Raw genomic sequence first — 20,150 nt, forward strand, 5'->3', positions numbered from 1 at the left:
AGTTTGGATCCCAAATTATCAAAATGTTTACATTGGTAATCATAATGTAGGCCTCATGCACACAGACTCTAGAAATTGAAATCCGGACAGATGATGGTGTACAGGAATGAGTACACGTACATGTACATGTAGCTCATGTTAAGTATAATTCTGCTGCAATAACATAATTGTAACTCACTCCAATTTAAAATTGAATGTGGAAACTCAACAGTTATGAGAATTTATGTATGCTCATGGGCACTATACATCACTTTATATGAAATGCTTTAATGATATATTCTTAATGTAATAATTCTACTCAACATAATTTGACCTTACCTGTCACACAACAGATACACCTGTACGTATGTATATTTTTTCAGTCTATGGATCTCATGTTAACAATTGCAATATAATAATTTCCTCTCTCTCTCTCTCTCTCCCTATATATATATATATATATATATATATATATATTTTTTTTTTTTTTTTTATTTTTTTTTTTAAATTTTTTTTTTAATAATTGTTTAATTTAAAGATTATTTGTACTTGCAATAACTGGTTCAACATTTATTATCATCCATCTATTATCATTTTTTATATATGTATATAACTTTAGGTATGAACAATAATTTTAACTTTATCTTTTATCATTTTTATTATACATTTATATGATCATTCCTGTTTTTATGCACATTTTATGTAAACATTGCATTATTGGTCCCTGGACTACTGCATTGTACATTGTATATGTTGATATTAATAAACCGAAATTGAATTGAATTGAATTGAATTGAATTGAAGTCTTTCTGCGTACAATAGGCAATGTCACACAGAGGCCAAAAATCCAGATTTTAGTTATCCGGATTTTAGTTATCTTTTTAATTGCTGTCTGTCATCAATTATCCAATTAAAAATCCTCTAACGAAGCAAGAAAATTCTCCCTTGAAAGGATTTTTCAAGGGATGTTTAAAGGGATTTTTCTGTGTGACACTGCCTAATGTGTAACTTTGGCATGATTGAGGCATGGCTGAATGTGTTTTAGAGAGGGTTGGCAATTTCCTGCAAAATGCCTGTATTTCATTCCAAGGTGGAACTTAATGTAGGAAATACTTGGAAATAATGAGTCCAGGAAATGCTGGGAAATACTTGGAAAATACAGGAAATTGCACAAATATATGCACATGTATATCATCAGTCAAAGAAGTGCCCTTCATCTGATTAAATTCCATCGTCTGAATAATCTTTTTTACTTTGCACAGGCAGTGTAGGGTAGTCAGTAGGTCTATTCTCATCAGCTTGAGTTTGCCAAATAACCCGCTAATAACTATCCCGATCGCAAATTATCCAGCTAATTTGCGTCTTCATCAGCCCACAGTTGCAATTAATGGGATAGTTAGTTGAGAAAATATCCTGAGAAATCTTGGTCTTGTTTCCAAAACATCCTGCTATTTAGGAAATAGGGAGCTAATTTTCGAGCTAGTTTGTGATGAGCGTATCGGTATGGTGAAGACGCAATTTCGAGCTTCGGGATAATATCCCTAATCTGAAAATAGCGGGTTATTTGGCAAACTCGAGCTGATGAGGACAGGCCTACTTATGAAATCCTTCAGCTCAAGGACTCTGCTTTGGATACTGAAGCCTTAAAATTGAAAATATAATTTTGCTAATGATAGGAAGCCCTACATATACTGTACATCTCCATCTCAAACACTAAAGTTAACTTGAATCTTATATATTTCTTCTATTTTTACCTTGGAATGCTACAGCATAGTCATTTTTTACGAGATAACTTTTTATTAAAAAAAAAAATTACAGTGTATATGGTGTTTTAAGGAAAGTAAGTACTATAAATGTCTGCCCCTTCATAATGCATTTTTGTATTTATAACACATAACATTTTGATGCTTGAAAAATAAATTATTAACATTCAGTGTTTTCTCAATATAAATGTGTTTTTTAATTGTTTTTAATAATTATAAAAATTGAAAAAGTATACATTGTGCGCTTATCATTCCGCTTAGAAGTAGCATATGAATGTAACTTTGCTCTCAAAGAAATTTCCCCCTTTCATTCAACTAACAAGTTCTTATCAACCTAAAATCTGGAAGTGGGAAATTAAGGTGCAATATTAAAGGTAAAGACCAGTATTGGTAACGCCCCAATTTCAAAAAATGAAATGGAAGCTCTCATTACCAATCATGTGAAAGAATATGTTTTGACTAATACATGATGATAAAAAATTTGCCGGGAAACCGCCTACTAATTGATATATTTGGTAAATTAGAACTCTCTCGTGGTCCGGTGAGAGAGTTCCGACGGTTAGATTTCGAATTGTTTTAGGCTCTGAAATTTACCGCTCTGCCTCCCTCTCGTGGCCGCTAAATGCGCAGGCAAGCAACATTATTATTATCGATCCACGGTATTTCAGAGTACACACTTTGTTGCCTCCCTATCGTTCGCGTTCATCAGCTGTTGTTCATTGATTATATCGTCGTTGCTCGCACTCTGGTTCTACTTTTGCCATAATTATACTATCTCGATTTATTTAGAGAGTGACATTTTAACGGTTTTAAACGACTGGCTTTGCTAATACTTTTCGATATAAACATGGAAGGGAAGAAACGGGGACCGAAGCCTGCTTCTCCAGCGACGAGGAAGGCTAATATGCACACACCACTACACGTGTGTAAAAACCCAATACAAACACACACTAACACGATCCGCTCCGCTAGCCTCCCTCCGCTCAAGTTGCGATTCTCAGAACGACCTGTACATTGTTTACCTAGCTACCCAAGAACGGCGGAACATAAACTCTAGGCATAAACTCCTTGGAATTAGTGGTCAACCGGTCAAGTACATGAATTGGTCATTTCATAGCTCAGATGATGGCGATAGCAATCACATTGTTGAAATACTAGTATCTGACCTATTATGTATATCAATGTCAGTCATGTATATCATAATTATAAGTCCTATATTGAATCTATAGACAATGTAGACTCTATGTACGTGACTCAGTGCTCTGATTGCACAGCCTCCCTCCCCCCCCCCCCCACCACCACCGCTCTCATCAACGGTAACAATTAGGCTATTTTGCTAAATTACTTTTGTAGGCAGAACTGCCTCGATCGGCTCTGTTGATTGACCATAGACTGCATGCTAGAGTAAAAATGCAAGAGAGATGGTAATCACACTCGCACTGAAAAAGGTAAAAATGCACCTAAGCTGTTCATGAAATATAACGTCATCAACATTTCTACTCGGGCAAAGATCGGTCAATATATGGGGAAAATCAACTTTCAGTTTATTGAAGACATGCGTATCAAAATTCACATGAATTGCTTGACCATGCATTTATCATGGAGATCTCTTCTTATATATCCGTGCATTTATCCTCGTTTAGGATGTTTGGTAACTCATGGAGATATTATATCTCCATGCATAGCTGGAGTTGAACGATCGACAGAGTCTGCCACTTCAAATTAGGGAAAACTTTATAACTATATAAACCATAACTATAAAAAAGCAGTACATTCATAAACACTGACAAGTGCAGTCTCTCATAGTACTAAGCGGAGAAGAAATAAGTGAATACATAACCCAAATCCAACTACAAAAAACACTGTGTAAAATTAAGTTCCCCAATTCGAGATAACAAAAATAAATAACTTCTTACATAATGATACAGCGCCAGGTTTCTAATCATAAACATACAGGCTAACGCCAACGGGATGAAGTAAGAGTAAATTAGTATTTGTAATTGGTCATCTAGTCAAGTCACATCGGATGACATTCATTAGTGAGCAATTAGACATCTATTTCATGGACACAAAATATAAGAACGAAACGGCACAACAAAGGCGCAAGCAGCATATTGGATTTCATTATAGATGCTAAAGCGCAGTGGATGAACGTTGATGATTGCAATCAACATGACAGTTCAAGTTGTATACACTATACCTCTCTCACATGGCGATCGTATGCCTCGTCAACGTCGGTTCCCTCGTCTGAAGAGAAGGTATATACATAATCTGAATCCATGATGGGTCAGAAAGTATAACGATATGTCAGTGAATTAGCGTAAAAACGAACGGCAATATTATGCAATAATAATATAAGTACAGGTGTCAGTGATGAAAGGGATGGTGATGAACATGTGGCATCTAGTCTAGTTCATGGTCAGCATGCCCCTTCAGTGATTTAGAGACAACAAGGTAACATGTAGATGGTAGCATATATTGTACAGTCATCAGACCCATTTCACCACTTTGCTCGTATGATATGTTATATAATTATATATTATAGGCCTATTTCATGTATTAGTGCGATCTCACCTAGTTGTATTCATTTGTATAAAACCATCAACATGGCACATGATAAATATTGTGCGTTTTATTGCAGTATTAGGAGTAAAAAATAAAGAAACAGCCAAAAGGGGACTAAAGTATAGAAGACTAGTCTCACCAAGCATGGACCCTCGATGAAGTGACCTTCAGCGAATGGTCGAATCGCTCGGTTACGTAACGAAACTCCAATGAGGGTTCGCGGTTTCACCCCATCCCAGATGAACGTTCCTTGCAATATTCGTGTACACAGTCATGACAGTGTATGGTCTTCCTGGGCATACAATACTTTCAACATTACGCTAGATGTCATCGTTGAAAAAACAAGGAAAAAAACAGGTATAAATGACATCTCCCTGAACAATCTAACACACGACCGCTGTGCCATTCATACCATTACTGGATGAAGGGGCTCGTAATCTTTTCACCTCATACATACGTTTTGTGATCGGTCAGGGGAGGGCATGGAGGGGCTGCAGATAGCCCCAAACAAATTACCGTCTTCCTCATTTTCTAACTAGATTTCAATCGCCTTGAACAAAAATAGATGCATACAGTCATGAATACATATATTTGTGTGAATCACAAACAAGACAAAGTTTTATCCCTCTTTAGGAGTTTGTCTGAACATGCCATTTTTCGGCAAGGGCTGCAAATGAAGAATAAAGAGAAGAAGGAACTTGAGAGAAGGAGAAAAGAGGAGGAAAAGAAGAAGAAAAAGAAGAAGGAAAAAGTCAGAACATGATGAAGAAGAAGGTGGAAATGAACAAGAAGAAGAATTAGGAGAAGTAGAAGAAGAAGAGGAAGAGGGAGAAAATGAAGAAGAAGGCTGGAGGACAAAAAGAACAAGAAGAAAAAAGTAGGAGGAAGAGGAGAAGAAGAAGAAGAAGAAGAAGAAGAAAAAACAAAAGGAGAACAAGAAAAAGAGGGCATAACGAGTCCCGATAAAGACCTTCGATGGTGACGACAAGTTGACATTTCCCTTGAATTATTGTAAATGTATACATAAAAGAAACGACGCAGCACGATTCGAGCGTTTTTTAATTCTGTGATCATGTTGTTGTTCTACTCACATACATGTTTATCCCGTCATGTTTCTAATTCCCGTTGAATTTGTCAAAATTATCTAAACGCCCCGCCCCCCCCCCAACTTCCTTATACAAGCCTGACCCCGTGTACGCACTACAAAAAATGAGAATAATCAAGATGGGCTCGTCTATAATTATTATACGCCCAGTATACAACCACTGTCTTCATACTTTGTAGGAGATTGTTCTAAACTGGGAATACGCGAGTCTTGAAACACGTCATCACAGGATGGAAACAAATATAAAAAAAATAATTCATGATCAACAGTATTTGCCCTAAACAGGAAATTATATATGGAAACCCCTCACAAAAAGTACCGCAATTCAAGTTTGCAATGAGCGTTCATTAAAAATGTTATTACTTTATAACCGTTCATTAATTTGGTACAGCTTGTTTTCTCCCCTTTTCATTGATATTTTATCGTGGAATTACATCTAAATAAATTATGTTGTAAAGTCAAACGCAACATGTTGTAAAATTCATAGATTATTGTGAACAGAATATCCTCCTTTTGTTTGGAGAATATAAAGTGTTCTGAACGATATTCAGTCTGTCATCTCATTTGGAAGATGACATGCGGGATGACAGTGGCGTAGCGTGGTCGGACTAATTGGGGGCACCTTATGTATTTATTTGTTGTTTTCCAAAAATATCCCCTATGGTCTCTATTTTTTTTTTATTGGTGGGGGGGGGGGGGGTCCCTCTCGCTAGCCACTGCGGGATGACATGTGTTTTTTCTCTGATTTTGAGGTGTTGCAGTAGCATTTTTGTATGTTGTTATAAGAATATTTTGTGTTTTATTGACTCATTGAGAAATTATCACTACATTTTGACTCGTACACAAAAAAGTCACAGATTATTGCAAAAACTTTCGCAATTCAAATTTTAGCTTTCACATCTCTCCTATATACTTTATTATTGTTCATACAGTTGGTATCATTGCAAAGCTTACATAAAAAATGAAATAATCTGTTGTTTGGACAATAAAAAATGCTGTTGTACTTTGTACTGTAATTGGAGTGGATATTGTGTGAACTTTCTTTGCTTTTCCTTTCAATGTAATTCCCCTCTTTTGCTTTTATAAAATGGAGAAATGGTTTGTTCGGGCTTTATGTTTTTAGTACACAAAGAATTTGATATTTTGAATCTCAAATATCATAATAATGTACACCATAAGCGTACCATTACGGATTATCCAGAGGAAGGGGGGGGGGGTTGCGCTGAGGTCTTTTCGCCTGGGCCAATTCTCCATTTTATAATGATATTGCAATCAACCTGAACAACAATGAATACAAATTTAATACATAATGCATGAAGAAAAGAGTTTTGCCAGTAAATCGTAAAAAAAAATTCTACTTGTAGCGGTTGTTTCTGAATAATGTCAGTTTTCAGTTTTCGGCACTCTTCAACACCAAAGTGACAACGCAGCACAATTTAATCGTTTTTTCATGCAGTTATAGTTCGTCTAGCTGAGAGCAAGGTGCTACTCACACGTCACTTTTTCATTTGCGATTGAATATGACAAAATTACCTCTCCCCCCCCCCCCCCACCAACAGGCTCAATCATGCACCAAAAAAAAAAGAATTATAAAAATGGGCTCTATATCACCTGATAGCTGGTTTGTTAAGAGGGTGATCTACTTGAAACGCGTCATCACAATTTATAATCACATCACATCACATCCATAATTAGCATTATTTTCCAAATTATTATAGTAAAAAAAGAAAAACACAGGGAAAATACCATTACGGCTTGTCGGGGGGGGGGGGGGAGGTGCTGCGCTCTATTACGACGGGCAAATTATCGTCTACTAGATTTCAAACGCCTTGAACAAAATATAGAAGAAGAAGAAGGAGGAAATGAACAAGAAGAACAAAAGTAGGAGCAGGAGGAGGAGAAGAAGAAGAAACAAAATGAGAAAAAGAAAATGAGGGCATAATGGGTCCCGATAATGACCTTCGATGGTGACGACAATATGACGTCATAAAGTAACAACCCAGCACGATTCAAGCGTTTTTTAATTCTGTGATCATGTTGTTGGTTCTCCTCACATAAGTCATGTTTATCCCGCCATGTTTCTAATTCCCGTTGAATTTGTCAAAATTATCTAAACGCCCCGCCCCCCCCAACTTCCTTATAAACGCCAGACTCCGTGTACGCACTAAAAAAAAAAGTGAATAATCAAAATGGGCTCGTCTATAATTATCATACGCCCAGTATACAACTACTGTCTTCAAAGTTTGTTTGTAGGAGATGGATCTAAACTTTAAAAAATGGAAGTTTGTCTTATAATCCTGTTTTATAATGTTGTAAATGGTGTAAATTTCCTTTTCGTGAGGTTTTGATCTGCGTTTTACTGATTTTTTGTAATGTTTTTATAATAACTTGTAAATATTGTGATTTAAAAACAAAATATTATTGTTCAATAAAACACATAAAGAAAAAAAAAACTGGGAATACGCGAGCCTTGGAACACGTCAGCACATGATAGAAAAATTTAAAAAAAAACAATCCATGATCAACAGTATTTGCCCAAAACAGGAAAGAAACCCCTAACAAAGGTACCGCAATTCAAGTTTGTTATTTCGTAAAGCTTGTTTTCTCCCCTTTTCATTGATATTTTATCGTGGAATTACATCTAAATATGTTGTATAAAGTTAGTCATACGCAACATGTTGCAAAATTCATCGATATTGTCAACAGAATATCCTCCTTTTGTTGGGAGAATAAAAAGTGTTCTGAACGATATTCAGTCTGTCATGCATTATTGCCAATGGCGTAATCATCTCATTTGGAAGGTGACATGCGGGATGACAGTGGCGGAGCGTGGTCGGACTGATTGAGGGGGCACGCCAAATTATGTATTTCTTTGTTGTTTCGAAAAATATATCCTGATGGTTTCTTTTGGTTTTTCGAAATTATCTGGGGGTTCCCCCCCCCCTCCCCCACACTACGCCGTTGCGGGATGACATGTGTCCTGCAGATTTTGAGGTGTTGCAATAAACTTTTTGTATGTGGTTATAGGAATATATATTATTGTTTTATTAACTCATTGAGGAATTATAATTACATTTGATCCTTACACAGATTATTGCAAATAGTTTTACAATTCAAATTTTAGCTTTCACGTCTCTCCTATAATATACGACTTTATACTGTAATTGAAGTGGATATTGTGTGAAATTTCTTTGTTTATCCTTTCAATGTAGTTTCCCTTTTCCTTTTTATAAAATGGAGCAATGGTTAATTTTCAGAGCGTTATGTTTTTAGTACACACAGAATTTGATATTTTGAATCTCAAATATCATAATAATATACACCATAAGCGTACCATTACGGATTATCCAGAGGAAGGGGGGGGGGGGGGGGGGGGGGGGGGGGGGGGGAGGGGGGGGGATGTGCTGAGGTCTTTTTGCCTGGGCCAATTCTCCATTTTATAATGATATTGCAATCAACCTGAACAACAATGAATACAAATTTAATACATAATGCATGAGTTGGTGCTGCGGTCTTTTGCCTCATTACGGGCAAACTATCATCTACTGGATTTCAATCGCCTTTGAACAAAAGTATTGTTATATAGAAGACGAAGAAATAGAAGAAGAAGAAGAAGAAGAAGAAAAAGAAGAAGAAGAAGAGGAGACGGAACTGACAAAAGTAGCCAAGAGGAGGAGGTGAAGAAGAAGACGAAGAAGAAGATGAAGAAGATGTATAGGCCTTTTAGAAGAAAGTGAAGAAGAAGAAGAAGAAGAAGAAAAAGAAGAAGAAGAATAAGTAGAACTAGAAGAATTGAATTAGAAGAAGAAAGTACAAGAGTAGGAGCTAGAGGAGGAGAAGGAAAACAAGAAAAACACCGATAAAGACCCTCGATGATATAAGTCGATGGTAACGATAATATAGACAACATAGTTTTATGATGCACCTTCCCTCGCCCCCCCCCTCCCCCTCCCCCTCCCCCTTCCCCTCCCCCTCCTCCCCCCCCCCCCCCTTCCTATATATTCAGTGCGGCGCGACCGATCGGCATGACGGTTGGGCCAAGGAGGAAAACGCGCGAAATTATAGGTGCACAATATAATTGAAAAAATACAAGGGGGGTTACTCAACAGGTACACGGGCACGTTGACGGGCTAGAATAGCCAGACACACTCATTTGGGTGCGAGATCATCGTACACAATGTGTCGTGTGTATTTCGTAATGGACAATTTGTAATGTATTTAGCGACAAATACGATGATCTAGAAATTTACGAGAAATTGCGCCGAAATTGAAGATCGCAGAACGTTTACATGAATTTTGTTCATCATGTTTGGTCTTTCCATACCTCTTTGTTGGCCAAGTTAGCCCCTTGCTGTGATTTGATTTTGACGGGGATCGACCTGGGAAAGTGGTATCACTAGTCATGCTAGTGGAATCCTATCCTTCCGATTTTCAATGCTAAATTTTTTTTTGGCACGGACAAAAAATACACGGAACACAGGTAAGTCCCTTTTCGTCAAATGCTAAGCCTAGTACTGCTGGTTTAATATTGTAAAGTTGTAGAATTTAGTGAACGAACTGACACGGCTCAGATCTCAACTGTGGTGGTGAATGCAGACAGCCCATGCGAGGGCCGGGCAATCCTTCCATACATGTACAGCTGAGCCCGACGCAACACGGTTGATCACTGGCAGCTACCGCAGTCACTTTGCTAGTATACAAACCCAATGTTTATTTCAACTTGTAATCGATTCTCAAATCTCGCCATTGCAAGCAGACGACAGACATTAGCGCATGCGCAGTATAGTTACTCCTGATAGATGGCGCTGTTTGAATTTTAAAATTGTTCATCGAACGGCAAGCGACTGAACCGTTCATTCGGCCATTTCAACATTGAGCATTTGGGCATATATTTCTGCTTTTTTGAGAATTTAGGTTGAAGTATTGCCATCTAAACCTCTGAAGACAATATTCAAACAATATTGAATGGATATTTCGCACCCAAAACCCTTGAACTGCAATTTTACCATTACTGGTCTTTACCTTTAAGTATTTTGTGGTTAGTGATTTATAATCTTTTAGTCTGTTTTCAAAGGCTTGCTCACAGACAATCTGGTAAACTGCACTGTACATGATTTTCAGACCACAAAATGCACAATAGGGATTTAATCCAACTATGCACTTTAAATATCCAAGATTGCACATACAGTATCTGCCTGCAGGTGCCATCGATGAGTTTATCTGCAGCCCATACAACTACAAGCGCAATTTACTGTACATGTACATGCAATGCTTCTAATCAAACTCAAAATACCCACAAACTACAGATAAATAATAAATTCAAGCTGATATGAAGCATGTGTCATTGCTCTCGGGAGGCAGTGGTTTAATAGGAGAACACCTACAAGTCTTCTAGGCAGATGTCACGTTCATGCGCACATTTATATTAGTTTTCTTTTGACACTCGCCTGCGTGCGTTGATAAGGAGAGGAGTTGATTGAAGAAAGACACAATGCTATCTTTTGTGTGTACAGGTACATGAATATGATGTAAATAATATATAGTCCTATATTTGTACCAGAACTGTACATTGTAGTCCTTCACTTGTGAGACTGTGAAAACGAAGACGCCTTCACTTTGTATTGCTATGTTAGAAAAACCTGGATGCACGTAGTAAAGAAATGGGGACGCACACAAAAACAAGAGGACCTCACGCTCACCTGAGAGGAGGGCAGTACACACATTGTAGAGGCCTACCGAAAAGGGATCTAGCTCCCATCCCTGTTGCACCAGGAACATAGGATTTATTGGAACAGTATAGCAAAAATGCTGCTCCCAAGTCCCCTGCAGGGGCAGGTATCATATTCAAACAAATTTAGATCTTCTTTACATAAAAGTAATTCCTACAAAATTATAGCCAGAATCTATACTAACATCTTGGTATGAAATCATATCTACACTTCATGATCTATCAGAATATGAAATAGAAAATGAGGGTAACCAGGTATTTTGAAGAGATATCCTTGATTCAAATGAATGCACATTTTAAAGTTTGCTGTGCTCAAATTCCTGTTTGTTTGGAAGGTAGATGTTTGAGGCTCTCCCCAACTCCCAGTAAATTGCGATACTGGTGAATTAAGCATTCACGCATTATTACAATGTATTATCTTCAGTTTTCTTTACAGATAACTGAATTTCTTATATAATCGAAGATATGGCGTATATGCTTATTCAGCACTGACTGAACACCATTATTAAAACAACTACCAACGACAACAACCACCTTTGGGGAGATATACCCCACATGAACAACTTTAGATCTACATGTACATGTATGTACATGTACCTTTCCTGCAGGTGATTCCTACAAATTTTTGTTAGAATCCAGCCATGGATTTTCACTTTTCAGGAAGAGAATAAAATATGCAATTACAGCCACTGAGGAACATTGGGGGTTCTGCCCCCAGGCTCTTGCTGGGGTGCATTCCCCATTTGAACAACTTTAGATCTCCATTTGCTTAAGGAATATTCCTACCAGGTTTGATTAAAATCCAGCCATGCATTTTTGAAAAGAAGTTGACAATATAAAAAGTTTACGTACGACAGACAAAAAGTGACCTCAATGAAATAAGATGATTAATAATTAGAGTGATCATGGTAGTGAGGAAAAAATTTAACAATGAATAGAAGTATACTGAAGCATTTCATCTTGCACATACATTTTCTTGTGGTTTACGTGAACTCTTTATTCACTACTGTTCTTTGATTCTAGGTACTTAGAAAAGGACAATACACGTAAACCCAATATGCAAAATGCTCAAGGCACTGGAATATACAGGGAAAATCCATGGATAATCCACAACGCAAGGAGAATATATGTATGTACAATGTACAATTTAATAATACAATCAGAGTAAAATTATGTAAATTTATAAATCACAATTAGATATTGAATTTAAAATCATACAAAAGGTGTATGTTCATGAGAAAAAAAATTGCATGTGTTGCTTGTCACTTACGTACCAAACATCTTCAAATCTACACGATGTTTAATATGGTCTGTAAAAGTTTAGGCGTAGGCCTTTTCGTACCACTTCTTGTACCCTGGTTACAACTGTGAATAACGGTCTTGGACTTCAACCCCTTTACATTGTGAAATTCTTATAGAAGACTTGACCCTTGGATAAAATGGAATGATAATAGTATCTGAGCAAATATTAAAATTGTATGGAATAATTTTTGTATGTACACAAAACACAAGTGAACGTGAAAACGTGTTACCGAAACTTGCCTAGTGAGGAAACTTCAATAGAAGTAAAGCTATAAAGGTACACGGTACATCCGTACATGTGCTACTTATCACCCATATAGACCACTAGACTTTATCATAACAATGTGTGGCTATATATAAATATATACAATAATTGAACAATTTGAACATCATAAAACAATGAATTTTGTTATCATGAAACGCTTTTTTAAGCATCGTTTTGAACGAACACTCAATAAAGAATCAGGGTCTCTCTCAAGTCTGAAGGTCGTATATTATCTATGAAAATCATTTATCTGGGTGGGGTTTATAATGAGAACCAATAATGATAAGCCAGCTATTAATGCAACGTTTTCAAAATTCGTTACTTTAAGAATACAATTTTGTTTTCCAGTCTGTATGCTCTTTTCACTCTACAATCATTCTTTATATGATGTTTCCTTGTATAAATGTAAGTTTTGTATAAATTTGTACAGTCTGAACAGCTAATGTACCGGTAAGCTGTTCGAATTTCAAGAACCCCTAAATCTCACCAACCTGCTGCTGTTTACAAAAGCAACATTTATCACATAGCTGTACATGAACACAAATACCAAACAGCTCTATGATTTTTATGTTTTACTCTCCTCTGAACTTGAATAGACATTGGCATGGAGAATAGCAAAATGAAGGTTTGAGCATTTAATAAAGTGCATGGAATGGCCTGCTATATAAGTTGTATGTTCATAGAATGCCAATGAGGTATTTACTTACAGCTCACAGAGATCCACAAACAAAATTTTAATCTTGTAAAATGGGCACGTGGAAAGAGTATGAACTTATACATGTACATGCAAAGCACGAACTGCCACGAAGTCCCCTGAGACTGGGATCCAAAGCATGCTTAATTAGTGAATACATAATCATATACATATCCTACAAACCTAATTGTTGTATGAAAATGTGAGTTTAAATGTCCTCTACATAATGACGTACAGTAGGTTACAATGAAGGATTTCATTCTTCTTTAAATTTCCTCTCAGGCATGCCCTTTTGGTGAAACTTACCATGTAGAGCGAGTTCGTCAGCTTTTTTCAAGGCTCTTCCTCCATTGAAAGAATATAATTTTACATAAAGTACAATAAACAAAAGCAACTACTCCCAAACAATAGACCGGCTAAATAAAATTGAAATTGTATGCATTCTTTTAAAAGATACTGTAGGTTATTCTTGACAACCTGAAAGTATGCCATATGCTTGCCCAACATAGCAACATGTTATATATGCAGATTTGATTTCAAGTATTGTAGTTCATTCATTAATAACAGGTTAATGGAATAACTCATCACTAGGTCCCCCAGGGAAAAGACAGTTAAAACACCCATAAATTTAAAAGTTAATAATAAAACTGGTCTATTCAAACATGTCATCAAGCTTTCCTTTAACATCGTTGTCTATAGTTGTGGTAATTACAGGTAACTACACAGGAAATAAAATATTGAGAAATATTCAGTCATTTCCAGTGACGCATTTCCTGATGTACAATGTGTCTTAAATCATTATTGGTCTTATCACAAAAATCAATAAATATTTCTCTCTCTATTCAATTCAATTCAATTCATATTTATTTCCTTTCCGACAAAAAGGTAAACAAACATATTACATTTTTTTTCATACAGAATTCATTTTTTCTGGTAACTATACAAATACACTTTGCACATAATTATTACAAGAAATTCTTAATTTCTGAGGAAATGGGGGAGGGGGGGGGGGGATCCACTAAAAAGCAGTGCTTGTAGTTTGTGGATCCCCCAGAAAAAAATATAATTGTTTCAAATTTTGCTGTAATTTTGCAGTAATTGCTGTACATGTACATTACGTAAATACTTTCAATATAAAATGTAGTTCAAAGGTAAATCATGCAGCTCTTCTTTATTCCCTTGATCTTGCCTGTGCTATACCCCTAATTATCTAAATGAAAGTTTATATCTAGGTCTCGGCCAACAGGCAAAATGTAATCATCACCTGGCAAAATGTACACACTCAAATCAAAAATTGTAACATGTGGTCAAATAATAATCAAATCATACCTTCTCTATATGCAATCTGGTAACTTTTTAGCAGCTCAATATGCTTTGCGTGCAGATCATGATATTCCTTTCTGACCTTAGTGACAAAAACGATTGTTCAGTTCATTTCGTAAAATTATTTTCCATGGTGCGTTTAACCCATTTGACTTCTGAACTCTCTCATAGCAAGTGGCTCGATACAGGAACCTCCTGGGACCGGTAGGCGATGGGTTAAAATATGTTTTCCCCTCTACCCAGGAAAGCCTTCAATCACATTTAAGTATAGGTACCAGCACATTCTGATCAGAATTTTGTAATGATCATTAAATCATAATTGTCTATTAAATAGCACACAGCATATTCATATAAAACCGTTATGTCGTGAATGAATACTAATCTCGTTCCTGTTTAAATAAAACGTGCCGTGGTTTTCAGAATAATATTGAAGCATCATTAACCATTCAAAATCTAACTTATTTTTTGTTTTCATGCAGATTGTACAATGAACCGGTAGTCAATTTCTAAAAATTATTAAGAAATTGCATGTTACAAGAAACAAATGGAGTCAATAGACCTACAATGCATACATATTGTAGGGTGGCTGGACCAGCTAGTGTTTTAATACTACTACTTTGTAGGTGTCTTGACTTACGCATTCCCTGGTATCGATAGGAGCGCAATATAAGTGTGGCTATTATTATTATTTCAATTATTTAGTAAATACATGTAAATAGTTAATTCCAGCAAAACAGACATGACCTTCAGACATATTTCTGTTTATTTAAGACACTTCAAGTAAAATCTCAAAAGTCATGAAACAAATTTCAGTAAGTGAATCAGACATAAGACTATCAAGACAATTCGTTTACTTGTATGTCTCTTTAGTCCCAGCAATGAGCAAATAAATAGGTATCATTTTAAACAGAAAACAATATTATGCGATTATGTCTCCTCTTCTTCTTCTTCTTCCTCTTGCTTTGCTTGGGGATCTGGCTCTTTTTGGTTCCTGCTGGTTCCATGATTATTTTTCTTCACGGTACATTTCCCATCGTAAAGGTTAAATAGGAAGAATCATCAATACCTCGTACCCAAAATGTGACCCCCCCCCCCTACAGAGAATTAGGTTGATTAAATAATAGAGAAACCGCAAAGGTTATAGACAAAAAAATTCACCATAATAACATCCTCCTTATTGTGCATCTATTTTGTTAAATAAAAGTAAACCAACCATAATTTTGCACTAGATTACAAGTCAATGGTGCTCAGTCACTCATGACCCTATAAAAAATAAATATGGTATCCTCGAAAAGCATAGGAAATAATTCTTTTAGATGGTATGCATCTTACTAATGGTAAACATACAATACATGTACATTCGCAAATATTTGTCAAAGTTAGGTTTCTCTTTTTGTTTGTAGCATGTACATTTAAAAGACAAACCTGCTTTAATAACAGAGAGATTAAATATAAATATCCACCAAATGACAAGAAACTTGTATAAGGAATAAATTTACTTACATAAAACCGATGACTCTGACGATACCTGCATGTCTACACGTTTTTCATAATGTCACCAACTGCAACAAAGGTATCAATTCCAGTCTTTAGTTTCCTTCTTTGTTCATATCTTTCTTCCCTCCGTGCACTTTCATAAGAATGGCCTGGTGGTGGTGGTTATATATATTGTTCAGTCAGTGGTAGCAGCCCAGGATCTTACAGTCTTACACAATCTTCAAACAAAGATGTCGCAATATCATTATGGATGCCCTTGTTCAGAATGTGATCTTCCTCGTTATCTCAGTGAGTTTGGGATGCTTTAGTGATTCCTGCACAAGTGAAAAGAAAGATGGCAGCAGACTTTTGTAAAGATTCTAATCACGCAAGTGAAACCATATAAGAAGCCTTTTATCTAAAAAAAAAGGCCATTCTATGAATGATGTTTACAGAATCAAAGAGCCCTTTTTGCTCTACTTTTGCACGACATGGATCCTGAACATGTTTACATACAGGGTGTACATATTGAATAGCCATTTGCAGGACAAGAAACTTTCAAAAATCCAAAATATTTAACATTCTTGGTGTTACAATACAATGGTTGTTAGTCGTCAAACTTATAAACATCTGGACCACTTTCAAAATTCTCCAAAGTTCCTTGCCTACAAAAGCATGTGGTCTTTTGTAGGGTCATATGGTATAAAAAATAATTAGCAAAATAATATATCATACAATTTCTTGTACATGAAAAGCTCAACAGTCAAATAATGCTATAAACAAAATTTCTCTGAAAATATAACATATTTTGATTTTCAACTCAGCTATTTGGTTTTAAACAAAAGAAAGAAGCCGTCTTCATTTCCAACATATTCATGGAGTAATTTTTTTTTTGCAGGAAGGCAGATTTTTCCAGTGTAAAATTGACCAAGTATGCAGATTAGTCACCTCCATGCACATGTACATGTAAAACTAATAATCAATTAAAACAATGGGACCCATGTTGACAAAGGGGAAGGAAAAATAATAGGGGTCATTAGGTACCGGTACATGTAGCTTAGCAATATAAACAGGAAAGATTAGACATACAATTTGTATATCCAGAAGACAAAATACATATTGATTAACTATCACAATAGATTTGCCTGCGTCTTTAGGCTCTTTAACCTATTGACTCTGAATTCTCTAATTCCCATAGGCTTAATACAGGGCCACCGGGTTCCAATAGACAATGGGTTACTTAAAAGCATATTGCTTCAAATTGAGATAATGACAATTGGGCTCGAGGAGGGAGCAGCCCTCATTTATTCTTGCATCCTGCTGCTCAGGACTGATGACATGTCACAATTATTTTTAAGTTGTTGTTGTTGCTAGTTTTCCATTCCTTGTATGACTCTGCTCCTTCCTACAATATCAAGTTGATTGTTAAGTATAAAGCCTACAAGACATCTTCGTTCATCTCAATCCTCCTTATTAGTTGTCCCTAAGACGCGCAGTTCCTGGGGGGATACAGCATTTTCTCATTCTGGTCCGTCCCTTTGGAATAAGCTGCCACTTAGTATTCGTAATTTAACTGCCCTTCATGACTTCAAAGTTGCTCTAAAAACCCATCTCTTTCTAAACAGTGCTATTTAATCATGTCAATGTAGCGTATTAATTTGTGTTGTTTTAGTTTACTTTATTTTAGTTAAGAAAGTTATATTTTGTGATAGTAATACATGTATGTACAGCGCCATGAGCGTCAGAGCCTGGCGGATACCGGCGCTATATAAATATCCATATTATCATTAAGTCACCTTGATGACTCTACTCTGCAGAGACAGCATAGTGGAGCTGTTCCAAAAAGCAGAAACAACAAACACCCATTTACAGCACCTACATGTAGCCACCACTACTGTGGTTCAGAGTAGTCGCCCTACAACTAGTCTGAAGGCTTGACCCATTTAAACTTTTAAAGGCACAGTTTTACAAATCTGAGATGCATGGCCCTACATGTAATCAGTGTCTGTGATATGGTGTACTAAATTTTATTGAAGCCCTACAAAAATTGCCCTTCAAAATGATCATAAAGTGCTTCCAAAATGTAAACATCTTTGAGTGACCGGTTTTATCACACTCATTTTCCTTTATAGACTGTAGTGTTATACATAACCATTTGGAAAACGGTTGTATAAATTTTGAATCCCAATCATGAATATCTTGATAATCAAACATGCAATTGGCTTGAAAGAGCAATGGGATTCATTTCTGACCTACAGGTTTATAATTATGATTGCAGCATGAGCTAAGTCCAGGATGCAAAGTTACCCAATACCTTTAAGCGGCAATAGCAAATCATCTCCACCACAAATTGAAGATGGCTTCTCACTTGTCATAGAAATTCCAAATAAAGGTGTTTAGGATTTCCATACAAAGTCATAACACAGCATGTGGACCACAAAGGGCCTGGCTTTGATCTAGGTCTGTAAACAGACCATGTACCGACAGACAATAAAACACTGACAGATCCTGTGGTACAAATACAATTGTATTTTTAACATTGTGGCTAAGAATGATTTGTAACTGCCTGCAAACTTATTTAACCAAATGGCTATTACATTCTCTCAGGCCCAAAGACTACACATGATCAACCTTAATCCTGTACATCTAAATTAAATCAGCATCCTCTGTTTTTTTTTCTCTCTCTATTGGGCAAGTGGGGACACCTTCTTGTTCAGGGGTGGTTGGGAATGGAGAATGAAGCTTATATACTGCACTTGACCAGGCTCAAGTCAACGTCTGCTGTTCAAGAGAATCCTTCATCTCCAAAGAACAACAGGGATGATGCCAATCCTATTCACAGGACTCATGCCTCTGAGATCCTATATGATGCAGATCTGAATGGCCGCGAACGAGTAGGACGTGCGTTACAAGTCTCTCCTTCATTTGAATTTTGGACAAGATATTCTCCGACCTTCACGGATACCTTTACGGATATTTCACCCAGCAGTTTGTCTTATCATATTGATATTAGTAAGACAAACAAGAAGATGCCACCAAAGAATACAAAGAAAGCTGGAAAAGATGACCTTTCGGAAGCCCAGACACCACGTACACCCAGAACCTCGATGCCAGACTCTCCCGGCACAGGCGCTCTCCCGAAGACCCCCCCCCCCCCCCAAGTACCTTATTAAGTTTGTTTTGTTTGTTTGATTGATTTTATTTCTGCGTTCAAAAATATACAAATTCAAAGTCAAAGTACAAAATTTCGAACAATAACAAATACAATGAATACAATGTTTACAAAAGTAATTGAATGAAAAATCATGTACAATTATATCATTCGATAAACATGTACGAAGCATACAATAACATAAGAAATATGAAATATTTTCAATAAATTAGAGAGGTAATTTGGAACGCAGGAGACCACCATCGTGAGCGGTTAGGCTGGAGATGGATGGCGGCCTCGTAAAAAGAATTGGTGACATAACTCTCCAAAGTCAGCCAAACTGCAACATCACTTTAGAAAGTAGTGAGTTAACCTTAGACACAGGCAGCTACATGTAGTCAATGCAAAATGTCATTGAAAGAAGTGCACCCTCTACCATTCATGAAGATACATGTACCTTCACTTGCAAACTCTGCCACCTGGAGGTGTTTCATAAAGCTGTTTGTAATGTTACGCATGACTTTACGAACGACTTGCATATGAAAAGCCAAATGGGATGCTCAATCATTATTAAATACATCAACTAAAGTTGAACTGTGCAGATGTAGACTAACATTCTTATGATAACAAACATTTTTAATGCAAGGTAAATTTTTTGCCATAATTTAATTTAGGTTATAGGAAATATCAAGTTGATTGTTAAGTATAAGCCTACATTACAAGACATCTTCGTTCATCTCAATCCTCCTTATTAGTTGTCCCTAAGACGCGCAGTTCCTGGGGGATACAGCATTTTCTC

General features: G+C 36.5%; 1 protein-coding gene across 1 annotated transcript in view; it reads right to left on the reverse strand.

Annotated features, from left to right (window-relative positions):
• LOC100893306 overlaps window positions 1-16,253 on the reverse strand; it is a 33,608-nt gene extending 17,355 nt beyond the window's left edge. Inside the window, exons 1-2 of the mRNA XM_030998347.1 lie at window positions 16,228-16,253; window positions 14,731-14,806 (exon numbers count right to left, since the gene is read on the reverse strand). The gene's annotated coding sequence lies outside the window, so the exon portion shown is untranslated. The remainder of the gene's footprint in view (window positions 1-14,730; window positions 14,807-16,227) is intronic.
• Between the last annotated feature and the right edge of the window lie 3,897 nt (window positions 16,254-20,150).

This window comes from Strongylocentrotus purpuratus, unplaced genomic scaffold (assembly GCF_000002235.5).
Source record: "Strongylocentrotus purpuratus isolate Spur 01 unplaced genomic scaffold, Spur_5.0 spur5_scaffold_5, whole genome shotgun sequence".
Classification (NCBI taxonomy): domain Eukaryota; kingdom Metazoa; phylum Echinodermata; class Echinoidea; order Camarodonta; family Strongylocentrotidae; genus Strongylocentrotus; species Strongylocentrotus purpuratus.